This window comes from Lepidochelys kempii, chromosome 3, assembly GCF_965140265.1.
Source record: "Lepidochelys kempii isolate rLepKem1 chromosome 3, rLepKem1.hap2, whole genome shotgun sequence".
In the NCBI taxonomy this organism is placed as follows: Eukaryota; Metazoa; Chordata; order Testudines; family Cheloniidae; genus Lepidochelys; species Lepidochelys kempii.
Window position 1 is genome coordinate 101,851,976 of NC_133258.1, and position 18,512 is coordinate 101,870,487.

Consider the following 18,512-nt stretch of genomic DNA (forward strand, 5'->3'; position numbering starts at 1 on the left):
CCTTAGATGCTGTACAGTGGAATTAAATTGGTGCTAAACATAACACGAGTATATTTTTCTGGAGACTAAGTTTACACAGTTGGGGAATTTGTTTCAGTTCTTCCAAGGCGAATGAGGTAAGCTTATGATGGATTTTAATGTGAGAGATTGATATGCATGTAGTTTAGTGATAAATTGAGAGATACTCATAGGTACTGTATTCACACTCAGAGTCTCATTACAAAAAGAACATACTATCTTCTCTGTAATTTGTTGTTTTGAATTTGGTTTTAACACATACGTTTGATCATAGTGACTCCTGTGTAGCTCATGACTATGAGTTCCTCAAACTCTCTGATTTTGTGTGTTTTCTCAGAAAGCTTCATTTTCATTTTTTCCATTATACTTTAAGTTCTGTAGGAAATAAAATGAATTTTAGATAACATGCAACACAAGTCTCATACTTCATATAATCTGTAAATAGTTTATTAATTTTTGGATAAATTGAATATAGGGAATCCTTAATGGTTAAAACATTATGACAAGTGTCTTGATGGGAAATTATCATTTTTCAGAGCCTAAGCAATAAAATTAATTAGCTGTATTTGGGGAAAAATATTTGTTGTCAAAACTAATTCAGTATACATATGAAGTGAATTTATTTTATTCATATTACATTTTAGGTTATTTCTAACATGATTTGACTTTTGTTTAGAACAGAAGATGATGAATTGTAATCATACTAATGTGTCAATGCTAATTTTTCTTCAAAAGGCTAGCTTTTACCTTTCCTGGTAAACTTTTCTGAAGTGTTATAGGACGTTCGGGAGCAAAACTGTGGTGTTCACATTTGATTGTGATTTTACTGCTTTGCAAAATCTTTGAGAACTTTTTGCTGTGGTTTGTAGTAACATAGTTAGTTTCTGGAACGTGAATTCTGACTGTCAAATGTTTTTTTACATAGGTTGCTGCATAGAGTGTTGCTGTACAGCGTGTTCAAATGCATTTTTCTACCTTTGAGTCAGAGTAGTAGGCGAGTACAGCAAAGCTGTTGCTCTGCTGCATTCAGGGGCCATGATGTGAGTTGGCGTAACGATTACTGCTTCTTAAATGTCTGTTTCATTCAAGAGAATCAGACAGGGTTTGCTCTAGGAGTACTGTTTTATTATCCTAGTAAAGGAAACAAAGTTCAGGGGAAAAATTACTTCTGTCCATCTGTGAAAATTGATTTACTGCTTCAGGGAGCTTTATTGTTTAGGGAACCTGTTTTGAAGAAAGGTATGATAAATTATTACAGCCAATAAGTTCTTCAATTTAGTTTCTAGGGTCTGGTTAACAGCAAGCGGCAGTATCCAATTACGTGTTTCTTTTCTTAGATTGCTCACTATTTTCTGAAATACATTTGAGTTGAATGACTTTTAACTGTCTCACCACTTTTTTGTTACTGTGATTTTTTGTTTTCTGAACTAAAATAAGTGAACGTGCTAAAAAGATATATAAACAACATATCTTTTTTAATTCCTTGCTTAAAAATTTTGGTTTTTCCAAGCATTTTTCTAAGACAAGTTTTCTTTAAGGCAAGAATTATTTGTTTGCAAGTGTTCGAATGCTTAAATTACATAATTCATTAAATCATTTAATATATTAAGTAGCATCACCACTGTAGGTTATGGCCTGCAAGTGATCTCAAATTTAGCTTTGGGGAAATAATGTGTGTATATAGAGAAAGTAATTGCAGCTGTTAAAGAAATACAAAAGCCAGATGACTTCATAAGTGTATGTTGAGCAAGATTTAATAACTTGTCCAGGCATTCTGTAAAATGGAGCAGGCAAATAAGAGAATTCTGTATATCCTAATTATCCCTTATAGGTATGCTAAAATAGCCTGTTCCTCCTTTATCTTCTGCTGCTTTCTTTCCTTCCTCAGCACATAATATATGTAAATTTTGTAAGTATTAATATGGACTTTGGGTTGCTTGAAAATGGCAAGCTGAAAAAAAAATAGTATTGTTTAAAATATGCAGTTTTCAACTTCAGAATAAATCCTAATTAATTTGACATTGTAATTGTACTATAATATTATATTTTTAAATAAAACAATTGTATGTCTATGTTACATTTGTATACAAAATGCCTGTATATGATGTGTGGAATTTTTTTATCAATGATAGTTACATTTCCAACTAACAAAACAAGATTGAATAAAACCAAATCGAAAAATACATTCCCAGAGAATCTTAACAGGAAGATTTATATTCATGTATCACCACCCGTTTTCCATGTGTTCTCTCACTTAATGCAATATTTAAGAATTAACTTAAAGTAGTAACTAAAAGAAATACAGTATAATTTGCAAGAAAACTGTAGCACAGTGTCTTGAAACATAATGCGAATTTAAAAAACCCTATTATATAATCATTCTTTAAGAAGGTATTGATTAAAAAGTACAGTATTCATATTGTTTGTATAGAATTGAAAGCAAAATGTCAATAAAATCTCAAAATGGTAGAATTCAGAAAGATTTAGTGTTTAAGCTAAAACAAACTTGTGAGTTCCCTAATAAATATTCAGGTGAAAATAAAGTTCTGTCTGACTGATCATATGAATAAATCTCTGAATCATCAAAATTAAGATACTTTAGGAATATCTATAACCTGGCTACTTATCCTTGAAATACGATAACTATGGCTGGTAGTTAAATATATCTAGCAGTAAAAAGTTTGGAATGCAAAAATAATTTGAAAATGTCTTTTATGAAGTATGGTAATCTATTAATATCTGTATTGATGTATGAATTTGAATTATTTGTATGCACATATAATTTGGATATACAAAAGTTTACTTTTTAATCAAATAAAAAAAGGTAAAAGGTTTTGTTACCTCTTCAAAAATCAATCTGTCAGATTTTTGTTGTACTTACTTTTTGCTTTGAGAAAGTTACAGAAGTAAGTAGTTGTATTGATATACCAGGTAAGCTCTGCATTCAATTAGAGTCAGGACTGAGGAGCAAAGATATACATTATTCTGAATGTGCAAAATATGAGCTCCACTAAAGCACAATTTAACTTGATTGATACTTGAGTTTTAAAGCAAATAAGAACTAATTTTTGCCTGTGGCAAAAAATCTTTGAAGTTTCATGCTTGTGATGAAGCTGGATTAGTTAAGTGGTAGAATTCTGGCTTGGTGTGACCCTGTTGTGCTTGGCAGGTTGTGATAAATGGGAGAATCTTTCTTAACCTTGTGGCCAAAACATTCCAACATCTCATGTAGAAAAAAAGGATGTGGATGACTTTTCAAGTTAAGTGTGAGAAGAAGGAGACTCTCTTTTCTCTTTTAAGGGATGAGCATGAGTGCATACTGTGTTTATTTTCTGAAGTACTCAGATACGCTTGAGAACACCATGGAAAAAACTAATGCATATGAGTGGCCAGGTACTTTATCATTGTTACACATTCAGTGGTCTAGCTGTCAGAAACACGTCCTTCAATATTAAACTGTATTGAACGTTTTCATGTTCATAATCCTAGTTGTTCTCACACTTTCTAACTGCAATAGTTTTCTTTAAGTAATGCTAATTATTTGCATAAAATAGTCCAAAACAAAGTGGAAGGATTCCCGATTCAAAATGATCGCCTTTTCATTAAAGAATCTACAGTAGGATTGAAAATATGAACAAAATAGAACAAATTTGAGAAAGAACATAAAATAATTGCTGTTGGAAAATTTGTTTGATCATCAGAGCACTTTTGAAAGATAAATACTTTCAACATGAAAATATATCTGTCCAGAGTGCTAAACCTGGACATATTAGTGTAAAACAACAAACCAGTCAAATTTCCAAATCTAAAAAACGAGAGCAAGAGAAATAATTACATATGAGCGGAAACATTATCTATCAAAGCATCTTGTGGTTCTTTCTGTGGTATTTTAAGTGCTATATTACCTCAGATGTAGTCCCTATTGACTAATAATGAAAAATGTACCATTAGTTGATGGTATGAGATTTACTTATATATTTCATACTATAAATACAGATATTAGTGCAGGTGTCAAAGAGCTATCCCACAGGTAAAAGGAAAAGGCACTAATATTTCAATATTGTTTCTTAATTGTGACTTTGTTTCTATATTGCTTTAATGTACATGCACATAAAAAGTAAATAATAAAATAAGTACATAATCTACCATATTTTGGGGTGTTTTATGTCTGCAAGAGTTGGTTGTGTATCCCACCATGAATAAGTAAGATGAACAATATATTATATTACTATATTATATTTATATTTTTGATATGAATGTAAATTGTAAATGGTGTAAATGTTCCCAGAGCATGAGATTGATGCCTATTGACTGAATGAGTTACAAGTCAAATTACAAAATAAAAATATATTATATCATAGCTGTGTAACATACATACCTTATAGCATATAGTATCTACAACATATAGTAGGCTTATGTATGCATTTAGATTTGATCTTCTATGTATTTACTGGAGAGTACTTTTTAACCTGCATTCCAGTGTGTCCTCGGGCACTGTCGTTAATGTGAAAATTATTTAGACCTGTATGATTAATTAAGCACTCTCAATAAATATTTTTTTAAAAAATGCACACTGTTAGTCCTTGCACTGGATCCATTTCTTTTGTGAGGTTTTATTTGTTAAAATTCAGTTTGACTAATAATGAATGTAGTTTTTGTAAGTAAGGATATGTATATGACTTAAGAAAGTAGTTATCTTATTTAACTAGCAGTTTATTCAGCAGCGGATTTTTAATGTATTTAACGTAAGTAGTTTGTTGAAATTTTCAGTTATCTGACATAGTTTATTAATGTGACAACAGCTGTTAGAAATTATTGCTATAATACTAAACAAATTAGTGTCACCAGTGAGCAAGAACTGAAATATATCAAACTGAAGAAAAGGGACAGCTGTATATTGCTTTTGCACTGTCAATTTACTTGGTAATTTTCAAGGTGGAATATAATGCCTGAATATTCATTACTTTCTCCCACCATGTCCAGATTTCCCCTTCCATTGATTTTTAATATAGCATTTGTTTAAAATGTGAGTGTTTTTTTTTTTACTGGAATGTTTTTGTTGTGTTGTCCATAAATGTAAATATTGTACAACATCCTGAGTGTTGCAGTGTAAGCGTGAAAAAGTAAAATTATTTGTTGGTATTTTAAATCCCCAAAATCGCACTACGGCTATGTTATATTTCAGACAGCAAGCATGAAAAAGACAGGAAATTCCAAGGTTACAGCTTTTAAAACAAAGTTATCTCCTCCACATTGCCTGTTATCAGTGGTGCTGAGTGCCCACAATTCCCATTAAGTGGTGTCTGAAAATTAAGTCTAGGCCAATAGTGTATACAGTAGTGGACCCTAACGGGCTAATACCTCCAATCCTCCAGCAGGTGCAAACCTGATGCAGGTACAGGGAACTGTCCTGTTGTTCTACTTTGTCCTCGTTCAAATCCGTCCTTCAGATTCACTTTTGCCAGGATGCCTACAGAACTCTGCCAGCTGATGATGGGTAGGCAGGTGGTGAGCCAAACCGTGTCCATATTACATGGTCATGTTACTGTTACCTCAACCCCATTCTCCCCAGCCTGTTTGTTTTGTCCACCTGTTGCACCTTGGCATTAACCAAGGCCCTGGTCCTGCAAAGACTCAGAGAGAGAGAGAGAGAGAGAAAGTAATTGCAGTTGTTAAAGAAATACAAAAGCCAGATGACTTCATAAGTGTATATTGAGCAAGATTTAATAACTTTAACTGTAATAACTGTACATGCTTACCTTTGCACACTGTGAGTTTTACCATTGAGGACAATGGGACTACATACAGTGCATATAGTTATGCAAGTTCACAGATTTTTGCTGGATTGCGTCCCAAGATTGAATGTTCTCTGGAGTAGGGACAGTCTTTTTACTTTGTGTATGTACAGCACCTAACACAATGTGGCCCCAATCACGCGCTACTATAATTCTACAGCTATCCTTACTATTACTAAGTTGGACAGCTGAGTGTATCCATGAACTAGCCAACCAAAATTTGAATGGGATGGGAAAACTTCCTGCCCAGGCAATTAATAAGGCTAGAGGAGTAAATAATCAAAGGGCTCAGAGTCACCAGGGGACTTAAATTGCTTGAATCCCAGATTTACTTGCTAGTGTGATCCACAACCCTCCCTCTCCTGGCCCCCCTCCCTCAGCTGCTTCCTAACCCTGTAGGTGTCTAAACTCACTAGGTGCCTAAGTTTCTGCCTTTCGGCATGTGTACTGCTGTCTCAGACAGGTGTCTGGACGCCTATCTCAAGCCTAAGCCTCAGTGCAATCCTCAAATGAGGGGAAGATAGGTGAGACAACACCTATCTTGCGTTAGGGGCCTGATCTGTTAGTTGCGCTCAGAGCACGCCTACTCCACACAAAATGGCCAGAGAGGAGTGGGAGGCGGGGGAGGAGGGTGAGTTTCCAAAGCACTTGGCTAAAGGTTATAAGGAGTTATGAGTGTGCCATTTTTGCTTAAGCCACCACACTCCAGGACGTGGACTCCTGGCTGTGGATCAGAAACAGCAATAAGAACCTCCCACCAGCCCGGACTTAGTGCTTAACATTGTGAGAGGGATGGGGCTTAGGGAACACCATTCTAATCTGCGTCTCTCATTGGCTAATTTACGTAGCTTCCTGCCTCAAATGCTGGCTTTTGTGGAACCCGTTCTCAGGGGCCTGTCTCTTCCCATTCAGTGTATAGGAAGTCTAGGTACCTAAACCAAGATTTGCAGATTCAAGTGATTTTCAAGGCACCTACAAGTTAAATGTTGCGGATCTGGACCTGGGGCTTTGCTGTGCTTCATTTGGAGGCGGGAAGGATAGGTTGTGTTATGTCTGTTCCAGAGTGTAGAAGGGGATTCTCAGGAGGCTTAGTAATCAAGGCTCTTCAATTCAAAGTCTGAATTAAGTAGGCAAAAATTGGCTGTTTTCAGTGACAGGGAGGATTCAGCATGGTCTTAATTTTATCCGAGCCATGTGCATGTGTCATTCTTGGGAGATCTCACAGATGGTTCAATACCAAATGAACATAGTATACTTTATGGTACCATAATGCATGAATTTAACAAAATACACAGACATATACTAAAGTATACCCTTGAAAGCAAAAGTAGGAATCTGAAGCACTTTGCATTAGTATTGCTGTGGAAACATTAACTTTTGAACTTCTGTTTGCTTAAATTTTCTACTTGAAAGTTTCATTATTATTTTTTCTTTGCATTGAATTGCCTTGGTTTGTTCTGAAAGAAAGGAAGAAAGTAAAGGAGACGAGAAATGAAAAAGAACCTGGAGGGTCCAGTGGTGGTCCCTGGGTTTCTTATGTAGCATTGAAGGATTTACTCTGTCAGTATCTTCTTATTAAATTGTTAATTGCAGCAAAGAGATGCCTTAACTCATTATTACGTCTTTGGATTACCACCTCTCATGGTCTCCTGGTTATGTCTAGTTTGCTAGCCCTGTCATCTTTCTATGGAACTAGAGTGGGATCTGTGAGAGAATGGGACTATGGGATTGTTTCCCTGGGTCCTGAGAGTATTTATTCAATACCTGGAGAAAGGTTAGATGATTGGAAAAATCTTTGCTATCAATCCTAGAAAGAGATTCGGGAGCTACTGAGGTGTAAAACAGCATATGCACAAAATTAATGTGTCAAGGATGTGCCCAGGTACATTAGCTGTTTCTCAGCAGACCCTAGACTCCTATCAAAGTCCAGAGAAAGACATGAGCAGCTCCCTGACTTCTTTTTGCTTAAATTTTCAACTTTGTTTTCAATGAAAAGAAGAAAGAAAACTTTCATGCTGAAAGTGGAAACGGTGTTATAATGCTCTGGTGCTCGCATCTCCTACCCCCACCCTTTCCTACCCTCCAACCCCACCCTCAGACACAAATATCATGTTCCAACAACCTGATCTGCAGTGTTCTTGTTCCTTGTATCCGTATGGCCTCTGATGTCTTCATAACTTTTGAAGTGCTTCAGGTGAGATTTCATATGTAATAGTTGATTTCCGAAATCCTCTTTCATACTCGTATTTGAAGTCAATGAGGCATTATTTCACCCCAAAGTTTGACCAGGTTCTTCAGCGTTTGGTTTATTCAAAATGGGATTTATTTAATTTTTAATTACAAGAATTAACAATTATCAACTTTTATTCGCCGAAACAATATTTTCTTCCATAAGAAAATGGGATGGACTGTATATGGTAGGTGTGCAGCAGGAAAACAGTTAATTTATTAGCTCAGCTGAATTAATTAATTAGCAGGAGAGATTCATATAACCTACAGTATTACATAATATTTCCTTTAGGTTCAGGCTTCTCTGACTTTTCAGCATAACTAATTTCCTTTTCCTTTGTAGTCATTTTGGTTGCTCGCACCAAATATAAATTCTATGGCTAGTCCCCAAATTCATTTTTTGGTCATCAATTCTGCCAGTATTTTGCAGTATAAAGTTGCATAATCATCTACATTGGAATCTGGCCTTGTAATTATAAGTTGATTGAATCAGTGACTGACATATTTATGACAGTGGATGAATTGATGTAATTATTTTAATAATTGATAAATATCTCTTCACAGAATACTTCATATCAGCTCTCAAAGTTAATCTCATTTAGAGCAAATCTACACTGGAGCTTCCACTTTGTTAAAGAATAAAACACTTACTTTTTAAGAATTGATGAGATATGATAAAGCTAATTTTAGGGCCCAATTCAATAAATCAAAGTATGTCCAGTCTCTGCATTCTGGAAAATTGTGGAAAAATCAATTTTCTGCTTCTTCCGCGATCTTGAGCACAACAGTATCATCAAGATTTTTTTTTTAAACTGAATTGGGCTCTTGGTCATTGCCTTTTCAAAAGTAAATATGTCTGGTAATTCTGTTCTTTACTATAGTTTCAACCAATTTGCCTGGCACTGGAGTTAGGCTTACTGGCCTGTAATTGCAAGGATCACCTCTGAGACTTTTAAAAAAATCAGCATTACATTAGTTGTCCTCCAGTCATCTGATATAGAGGGTGATTTTAGCGATAGGTTACATACCATAGTTAGTAGTTCTGCAATTTCATATTTGAGTTCCTTCAGAACTCTTGGGTGAATACCATCTGGTCCTGGTGACTTATTACTGTTTAATTTATTGATTTGTTCCAAAACCTCCTCTATTGATGCCTCAATTTGGGACAGTTCCTCAAATTTGTCACCTAAAAAGAATGGCTCAAGTGTGGGACTCTCCCTCACATCCTCTGCAGTGAAAACAAATGCAAAGATCGGTGCAAATAATTAATTTAGCTTCTCTGCAAAGCCTTGTCTTCTTTATTTAGCCCCTGGATCATCCAGTGGCCCCATTGATTGATTGGCTTCTGCTGTACTTGAATTTTTTTGTTGTTAGTCTTTGTCTCTTTTGCTAGTTACTCTTCAAATTCGTTTTTGGCCTGTCTAATTATACTTTTACCCTTGGCTTGCCAGAGTTTATGCACCTTTCTATTTTCCTCAGTAGGATTTGACTTCTACTTTTTAAAGGGTGCCCTTATGCCTATTTTACTCTGCTATTTAGCCATATGGCATATTGGAGCTCTTACTGTTTTTAGTTTTTCTTTGCTTTTGTTTTGTTTAATTTGGCAAATACATCTAGTTTGAACCTCTCTTTTGCTGTTTTTTAAGTTTCCATGCAGCTTGCAGGCTTTTTACTCTTGTGACTGTTCCTTTTAATGTGCATTTAACTACCTTCCTTATTTTTTTGTAGTTCCCCTTTTTTAAAATTAAATGCTACTGTTCTTCTTCAAATGCTTGCTCATGTCGGTTCCATTCTAGGTGTGTGTGTGCCCACATGCACAGTTGTTGGAGACTTTTGCCTTAGCGGTATCCGTAGGGCCGGCTATGACGCCCCCTTGAGTGCTGCACTCGTGTTGGTATATCAGGCACCACTGGTAGTATACCCTCCCAATTCCTTCTTGCTGCCTGTGGTGGTTGGTCGGAGCGTCTCTTTCCCTTGCTTCACAAATGGTCAGCGGTTTTCTCCTTCTTCTGAACCTTGGTTCCAGCTGTAAATAGTTTTGTTTGTAGTAGATTAGTTAGTAAGTAGCTATTAAGTACTCTAGTTAGTTAGTTTATTTAGGGTTCCAGCTGGGACTTTCCCCAGGTGGGGCATGCCCCGGTCTATGGGTTTAAAGCCCTGCTCTGACTGCAACAGGCCTAAGCCTGTTAGTGACCCGCATGGTAGCTGTTTGAAGTGCCGGGGGAAATCCCACATTAAAGAGAAGTGTCGCATTTGTAAGAACTTTCATCCCAGGACATTCGCTTGAGGGCCCTCCTCATGGAGGCTGGAGCTAGCCCGGCCAGATGCAATGCCCAGCACTTCGGCCTCGGTGCGCAGTGCTCCCCCAACACCAGGCTTGTCCCGGCACTGGTCCCCTTCGCCGGTACCTAAAAAGAAGTCTTAGAAGAGGGACCCAGCACAGAGCAAGCCGAATCAAGGGGCATTGAGAAAAGGCCCCTCTTGGGCTGCCCGCCCATGCCAAAGCCACAAGGAGGCTCACCCCCGGGGAGCACTACCCCACTAAGGGATCCGCCACTGACTCTGGGGAGTGGTAGGGGACCCAGGCTGACAGCGCAGTCAACACCCTCTCAGTTTCCGGCACCCAGAGAGCAATGGACTCTCTTGCCACAGCCGACACCGCATGTGGTGATGGACCTGGCTAAGGCTTCCTACGAGGGCAAGCCAGATGTCAAGGCCTCCCAGAAGGCGAGTGAGTGCCACTGGTCTCCGGAGCCAAGGCAGAGCCCCTAAGTCGCTGTGCCCTTGGTCTCCACGTCAGCCCAGGTCACCAGTTCACTGCTACAGGTCGCTGGCACCATGTTCTTGGTCTCCGCCCTCTCGCCGGGCCTCACCTAGAGTGAGACAGTGGTCATCTTACAGCTGGCAATGGTCATCTTCGCACCGACGGTCACCGTTATCGAGACCTTGGGGACACTCCTCAATTTGGCACCATTCCCCCTTCTCCTGGCACCGGTCAGATCACTCCTGGCACCGGTCACCCACAGTGACAGTTAGCTGCCAGACCCAGGCCTCAAAAGCCCTGCCCTGGTCACCCAAAGATGAGGACTTCTCCAGCACTGAGAGGGAGTTCAGCCCCTCGCCGAGACAGCACCGCCACGACTGGGCTCCGGAGGGTGCCACCACCATGGCAATACTGACCTGGCAGCAGGGCCAGCGGCCAGCACAATGCCCTTGTTGGAATGCCTGGAGCATACCCATTATGCCGGTCTCACCAGTCCTCAGACACTGCATCAGACAAGCCCCAGTCGGCACCGGCAGCAGCAGGCTTGGTGCAGGATGTGCCGGTGGGCACTGTGGGGCAGGAATAAGTGTCTACCCCAAGTGCCCTCCCCCTGGTGGAGATGCATATGCCTCAGTCTTCAAGGAAGCCATTCCATCCATCCCCACCCCCAAGGTCTTGGCACTCTTTGCAGGGACCTGCAAGGAGAAGGGACACTGGGTTTAGTTGCATGAGCAACCTGGCCTGATGAAACACCAAGGGGGCCAGAAGCACTCGTTTTGAGGGTGCAGTCGAGAGCGACGCACCAGTCACCTTCCTGGATCTACCCCATCTTTTCCTCACCCATCTCCGTCTTTACCATTCGACCTGGTCAAGAGTCACCTCTGACCACTGGGTGCTTGAAATTGTGTCATCGGTCTACACCCTCCAGTTTTTGGACACCACTCCCTCCCATCCCCCCTCTTCCCTCTCCCTCTTCAGGGACCCTTCTCACTAGCAACTCCTTGTTCAGGAGGTAAACAACCTCCTACAACTGGGGGCTGTAGAGGAGGTCCCTCAGGAAATGAGGGGGAAAGTTTTCTACTCCTGCTATTTCCTGATTCCAAAGGCAAAAAGGGGCCTATGTTCCATTCTGGACCTGTGTCAACTGAACAAGTACCTCAAAAAGTTGAAGTTTTGCATGGTATCCCTGGCCTCCATCATTCCCTCCCTGGATTTGGGAGACTGGAATACTGCTCTTGACTTGAAAGGTGCTTATTTCCATATCTCTATCTTCCAAGGACACATACGGTTCCTCCGCTTTATGGTGGGCCAGCACCATTTCCCATTCACAGCACTTCTCTTTGGCTTCTCCTCGGTCTGTGGGTCTTTACAAAATGCACAGCCTCAGTAGCCACTTACCTGAGACATTGCGGGAGGGGGTCCAAGTCTATCCTTATCTCGATGATTGGCTCATCAAGGGCAGATCGCAGGATCACGTGCAGAGCAGCCTCGATCTGATGTGGTCCACAAGCCGTGACCTGGGCCTCTTAGTGAACGAGCAGAAGTCAACCCTCTTACCAGTGCAACGGATAGAGTTTATCGGGGCAGTTCTCAGTTCCACACAGGCCAAGGCATTCCTTCCAGATTTCCATTTCTGAGTCATGTTAGATGTAACCTCATGTGTGAAGGGTCACCCGCTCACCACTGCCTGCATTTGTCTAAGGCTGCTAGGCCACATAGCTGCTTGTATTTATGTGGTCCATCATGCCCGGCTACACCTGTAGCTGCTGCAGGCGTGGTTGGTGTCAGTCTGCATCCCCAACAGGCACAACCTGGACTTGGTAATCAAGGTGCCAGACCCACATCCTGGTGTCACTGGCATGGTGTCTGGACCCTACATTGCCGGTGCAGGGAGTCCCCTTCGCAGCCCCATCCCCATCACTGACTTTGGTGTCCAAACCCTCAGACCTAGGCTGGGGAGCCCACCTGGGCGAGCTCAGTACACAGGGCCACTGGTTGGGAATTGACCGCTCCCTCCACATAAATGTCAGGGAGCTCAGGGTGGTCCACCTGGCCTGCCAGGCTTTTTCACCCCAGTTGCAAGGCAAAGTTATTTAAGTCCTGAAAGAAAACACCACCGTGATGTTTTATATCAACAAACAGTGCAAAGCCAGGTCATCAGCCTTTTGCCAGGAAGCTCTCAGTCTATGGGACTTCGGCGTGCAGCATGCCATTCATCTCCGTGGCACAGTACCATCCCGGAACCAGGAACATACTTGCAGATCACCTCAGCAGACCCTTCTCATCTCACCATGAGTGGTCTCCCCACTCAATGTGGTCAACAAGGTCCCCCAAAGGTGGGGGTTTCCCCAGGTGGGCTTGTTTGCAACTTGCCAGAACAGGAACTGCCACCAGTCCTGCTCATTTTGGGGGTTTACAGGGGCTCCCTGTTGGACGCCTTTCTGCTTCCTTGGTAGGGGGCTCTGGTGTACACTTTCCTGCCAGTGCCATTTCTTCTCAGAGCTCTCATGAAGATCAGGCAAGACAAGGTCATGGTCATCCTGATAGCCCCAGCGTGGCCGCACCAACACTGGTTCAGCACGCTCATGGATCTGTCAGTGGCAACCCCGATGCCACTGCCCTCTGGCCAGATCTCCTATTGCAGAACCATGGCCGGTTGCTGCACCTGAATCTGGTGTCGCTGCACCTCACAGCTTGCTTGCTCCATGGTTAACTGCTGAGGAATGGGAATGTTTGGCCCAAGTTCAACAGGTCCTACTCCACAAGAGCAACCGATGTGGCCAAATGGAAACGTTTTATGTGCTGGGCCTCAGCCCACGAGGTTAGGCCTGAGCAGGCCTTACTGCTGCTGATCCTGGACTACATTATGCATCTCAAGCTCCAAGGTTTGTCCCTTTCCTCAATTAAGGTCAACCAGGTTGCTATATCAGTCTTTCACCCTCTGTTCCAGGGCAGGTCGGTCTTCGCAAATAGCATGACGGTCCAATTCTTGAAAGGCCTCAAGTATGGGATCCTGTCCCCCGGTGGGACCTAAATCTGGTGCTTGTGCAACTCATGAGGGCCCCATTCAAGCCCTTGGAATCCTGTTCCCTTCTTCTGCTCTCCTGGAAGGTGGTGATCCTGGTAGCAATAACTTCTGCCTGAAGGCTCTCCAAGATTAGGGTGCTTACATCGGAGCTGCCCTATATGGTGTTCTTCAAGGACAAGGTTGAATTGCGACTGCATCCAGCTTTCCTGCCCAACGTGGTTTTGCAATTTCACATGAGCCAAAACATATTTCTGCCAGTCTTCTGCCCAAAGCCTCATAAGTCAGAGGAGGAACATAAGCTGCACTCTCTGGATGTCAGGAGGGCGCTAGCCTTCTATATCGAGAGGACCAAACTGTTTTGCAAGAACATAAGAGCAGCCATACTGGGTCAGACCAAAGGTCCATGTAGCCCAGTATTCTGTCTTCTGACAGTGGCCAATGCCAGGTGCCACAGAGGGAATGAACAGAACAGGCAATCATCAAGTGATCCATCCCCTTCGCCCATTCCCAGCTTCTGGCAAACTGAGGCTAGGGACACAATCCCTGCCCATCCTGACTACTGGCCATTCATGGACCTATCCTCCATGAACTTATCTAGTTCTTTTTTGAACCCTGTTATAGTTTTGGCCTTCACAACATCCTCTGGAATTGGCAAAGTGTTACACAGATTGAGGGTGCATTGTGTGAAAAAATGGTTCCTTTTGTTTGTTTTGAACCTGCTGTCTATTCATTTCATTTGGTGACCACTAATTCTTGTGTTCTGTGAAGGGGTAAATAACAGTTCCTTATTTACTTTCTCCATATCAGTCATGATTTTATAGACCTTTATCATATCCTCCCTTAGTTGTCTCTTTTCCAAGCTGAAATGTCCCAGTCCTATTAATCTCTCCTCATATGGAAGCCATTCCATAGTCGACTCAGTTGTTCGTCACGGTGGCAGATAGGATGAAAGGTCGTCCAGTGTCCGCCCAGAGAATTTCTTCCTGGATCACAGCCTGCATCTGTTTCTGCTATGATCAGGCAAAGGTGCCTTCCCTGGCAGTTGTAACCGCCCACGACTAGAACTCAAGCCTCGGTGGTGGCCTTCCTGGCCCGTGTGCCAATTTTTGACATCTGCAGGGCCACCACATGATTGTCCATGCATACATTTACATCTCACTGTGCGCTTACCCAGCGAGCCCGAGATGACGCTGGCTTTGGTAAAGCAGTGTTGGAAGCCACACATCTGTGAACTGTGAGCCCACCTACAGGGATTCTGCTTGTGAGTCATGTAGAATGGAATCGACATGAGCAAGCACTCAAAGAAACAAAAACAATTACCTATCTTTTGTAACTGTTCTTCGAGATGTGTTGCTCATGACCATTTCATTACCCGCCCTCCTGCCCCACTTTCGGAGTTGCCACAAGAAGGAACTGAGAGGGCATAGGGCCGGCAGTGTCTGATATACTGACGCACGAGCACGACAATCAAGGGGGCACCGCAGCTGACCCTACAGTTACCGCTAAGGCAAAAGTCTCCAACAACTGTGTACGCGGGCATGCGCACACCTAGAATGGAATGGCCATGAGCAACATATCTCAAAAAACAACAGTTACAAAAGGTAGTTAACCATTTTTGTGGGTTTCTTTGGTATTCTCCCTTCCCTTCCCCCAAGGAGGATAAATTTAATTTTATTGTGGTCACAATTACCAAGCAGATCTATTGTGTTCCCCTCTTGGGCCAGATCCTGTGCTCTACATAGGACTAAATCAAGAATCTCCTCTCCCCTTGTGGGCTCTACAGGACTAGCTGCTCCATGAAGCATTAATGGTGACTAGAAGTTTTATCTCTGCATCCCATCCTGAGGTGACAATATGGGGATAGTTGAAATCCCCCATTATTATTGGATTTTCTGTTTTTGTAGCTTCTCTAATCTCCCTGAGCATTTCACAATCACTGTCACCATTCTGGTCAGATGGTTGGTAGTATATTCCTATGGTTATACTTATATTATTCTAGCATGGACTTTCTATCCATAGAGATTTTATGGTACAGATTCATTTCAGATTTCCACTATATTTGACTCTCTGCTTTCCTTCATATATAGTGCCACTCCCCCACCAGTGCAACCTACTTTGTTATTCCTATATTTTTTGTACCCCAGTATTGCCGTGTCCTATTGAGTGCTATCATTCACCCAAGTTAATTATAGCAATATTCTCATTTAATACCAAGCACTCAAGTTCACCCATCTGAGTATTTATACTTCTAGCATTTTTATATAATTATAAAATTTGTCAATATTTAATTATCTGCAGAAGAGGACTCTTTTTTTTTTTATTTTCTGTTCAGTTCCTACCTGTACTTTATCAACTTCTGTCCTCTCTTCTGTACTAGAATCTAGAGTATCCCCTTTAATAAATCCTCCCGTAGCTCTTGTGTGTGTTTTGTAGGCCAAGAAGTTATTAATATTTTGATTAATTGATTTATATTACAGTAGTGCATAGAGGCCCCTACCAAAATTAAGGCCCCATTTTGGGTATCTGACTTGAAACACCTACGCCTTCATTTTCCAGAGTACTTAGCATTTTTATACCACTTCATATGTTTGAAATACAGCCCCCATTGACTTTCAGTTGCAGCTGTGAGCACTCTGCACTTCTGCAAATCTAGCTCCAGAGGCCTCACTTCGAGCATCCAGAAAATGAGGTACAAAACAATTAGTGGCCAACCGTTAACATTTTGCTTTAAGTGAGTTGCTCAGTATCCCATAGAAACTCTGTGACAGAGACAAGAATAAAATGAAATTATCCTTGGCAGCTTTCATCTGCAAAGGCCATTCTTTTTCTTCCTGCAGTCCCCTGCCCCATTCATTACATACCTTCCTAGTTCTGCAAGAAATGAGCTTACCGGTAATTCATTATACGACCTTTATTCTTTCCCACAATTTGGTTCATCTTGTGCCCTGAATGAGGCAGCACTTGCCTAGAAAAAATGGGATGTGGTCATATAATTAAAGACTGTATGATACAGGCAATCTTGATTCTGGTATTTCCTACATTTCCTTATGTTTGACTTTGCAATCTTAAATGTTGTTTTAAGATAGTTTTTTTTTTTAATGTAGTTTCCTAATTAAAACGAAAAACAGACAAAAAACAAAAACCTTGAGAAAACAGATATTCTGTCATGTATTGACCCCCCAACTTGGGGCATCATCAGGGTTTGGGCGTTTAGATCTACAGCAAACACCACTCCCAGTTGATGTAACAAATAACTGATAGCAATAGTAGCCCATGACCAGCCACTTGTGGGAACCAGCCACTGGGGGGAACACGAGACACATACTTTGCCAGTCTCAAATACTTGCAGACAGCGGAGAAGTATAGAGACTCAAGACTCCTGGGTTCAGTTCCAGGTTTTGGAGAAGAGTGCTCGCTAGTGGCTGTGTCCCAGCCTACTCCCATCCTCCTCTCCTCCTATATAGTCCCTATTGAGTAAATTGACAACCTATGTTAGGGTCTACATTTATAATCTATTAAAAATATTTAAATTAAATGCAGAAAAAATTGAGCTTTATATATTTGCTGCCAAGTTTTAAAGAAAGTCAAACCACTGACCTGGTGGAAGTCACTGGCTAATAATCTGAAACCAGAATTTATTACAGTGCTAAACCCGTTGTTCTGGGCAGTAGCCTGTTCTCTACGTACAGAGAGAATATTTTCTTTTTAGTTTGTTCAGTTAACTCAGTTCAATGACTAGTTCATTCAAAGTTAAGAAGCCAATTGGGAATCAAAAAAGCAGGAAAGCTTGTTTTCTTTTTCCAGTCTATGAATAAAAATTAGGTGTGAGAGGATGAGCTCTATTGGATCTAAAACCTTCAAGAACATGGTGACTAGAAACAATCACTTAAGATCACTAATTACAAATAATATTTGTTTTGTTTAACTTTAATAAATCAGTTAGTTTTGATAAACTTTTTTCCTTATGCATCCAGCACATTTAAGTAGTTGGTTTTATTAAAAAATAATTGAATGCTGTTTTGTGCATTTATATTAAATTTCCATCCAAATAGAGCTTGATATAAATCACAAATTAATTAATTGCCATCTAGTAAATAAATGCATCAGTCACCATTTTTTGCCGTAATAAAAATGTAAAAATTAAGAATCTAAATAAATGTAAGTTAAGCTATACAGTTGATCAAATCAATATGTATAGGTAGAGTGTATCCTTGGGTTAGCAAAAAGAAGCACCAAATTTAGTGTAAATACTATATTTAGTTGTAAGTCAACATGTTTTAATGGTTACTAGCCACTGAGAATCATCCTTTTATATGAAAATAACTAAGAAGTACAAATGCAAAACAAGATTAAAATTGATTATTTAAATCAAGGTTTCCTGCTTGATGTTTTAAATGATGATGAAAATACTGGAATTTAAGTCAATCCACCCTGCCCCCCATTTCCTGCCACCACCACCCTTCTGCTCCTTCCACCCACCAACCTCCTGTCCCCTCCTGCTCTGCTCCTATCCAAACCCACACCCCATCTTCCCAGCTCCTGTCTCCCTCCCTCTTCCCCTATCCATTTGCCAGCCCCCTGACTACTGCTCCTTCCCCTTCTGCTCCTATCTTCCCCCATTCCCCCAGCTACTGGCTCCCTCTCTGTGTGCACCTGTAAACCGCTTTTTATCCTTCCC

At 40.9% G+C, this 18,512-nt stretch overlaps 1 protein-coding gene across 5 annotated transcripts in view; it reads left to right on the forward strand.

Moving 5' to 3' along the window:
- The window catches only part of EYA4 (EYA transcriptional coactivator and phosphatase 4), a 218,802-nt gene that overhangs the window by 94,695 nt on the left and 105,595 nt on the right, over positions 1–18,512 (forward strand). The window contains exon 1 of one of the 5 annotated variants that reach the window (XM_073335209.1): positions 45–116. The exons of the other annotated variants lie outside the window; for them this stretch is intronic. The gene's annotated coding sequence lies outside the window, so the exon portion shown is untranslated. Of the gene's footprint in view, positions 1–44; positions 117–18,512 lie in introns of those variants that run through there. 5 annotated transcript variants of the gene reach the window in all.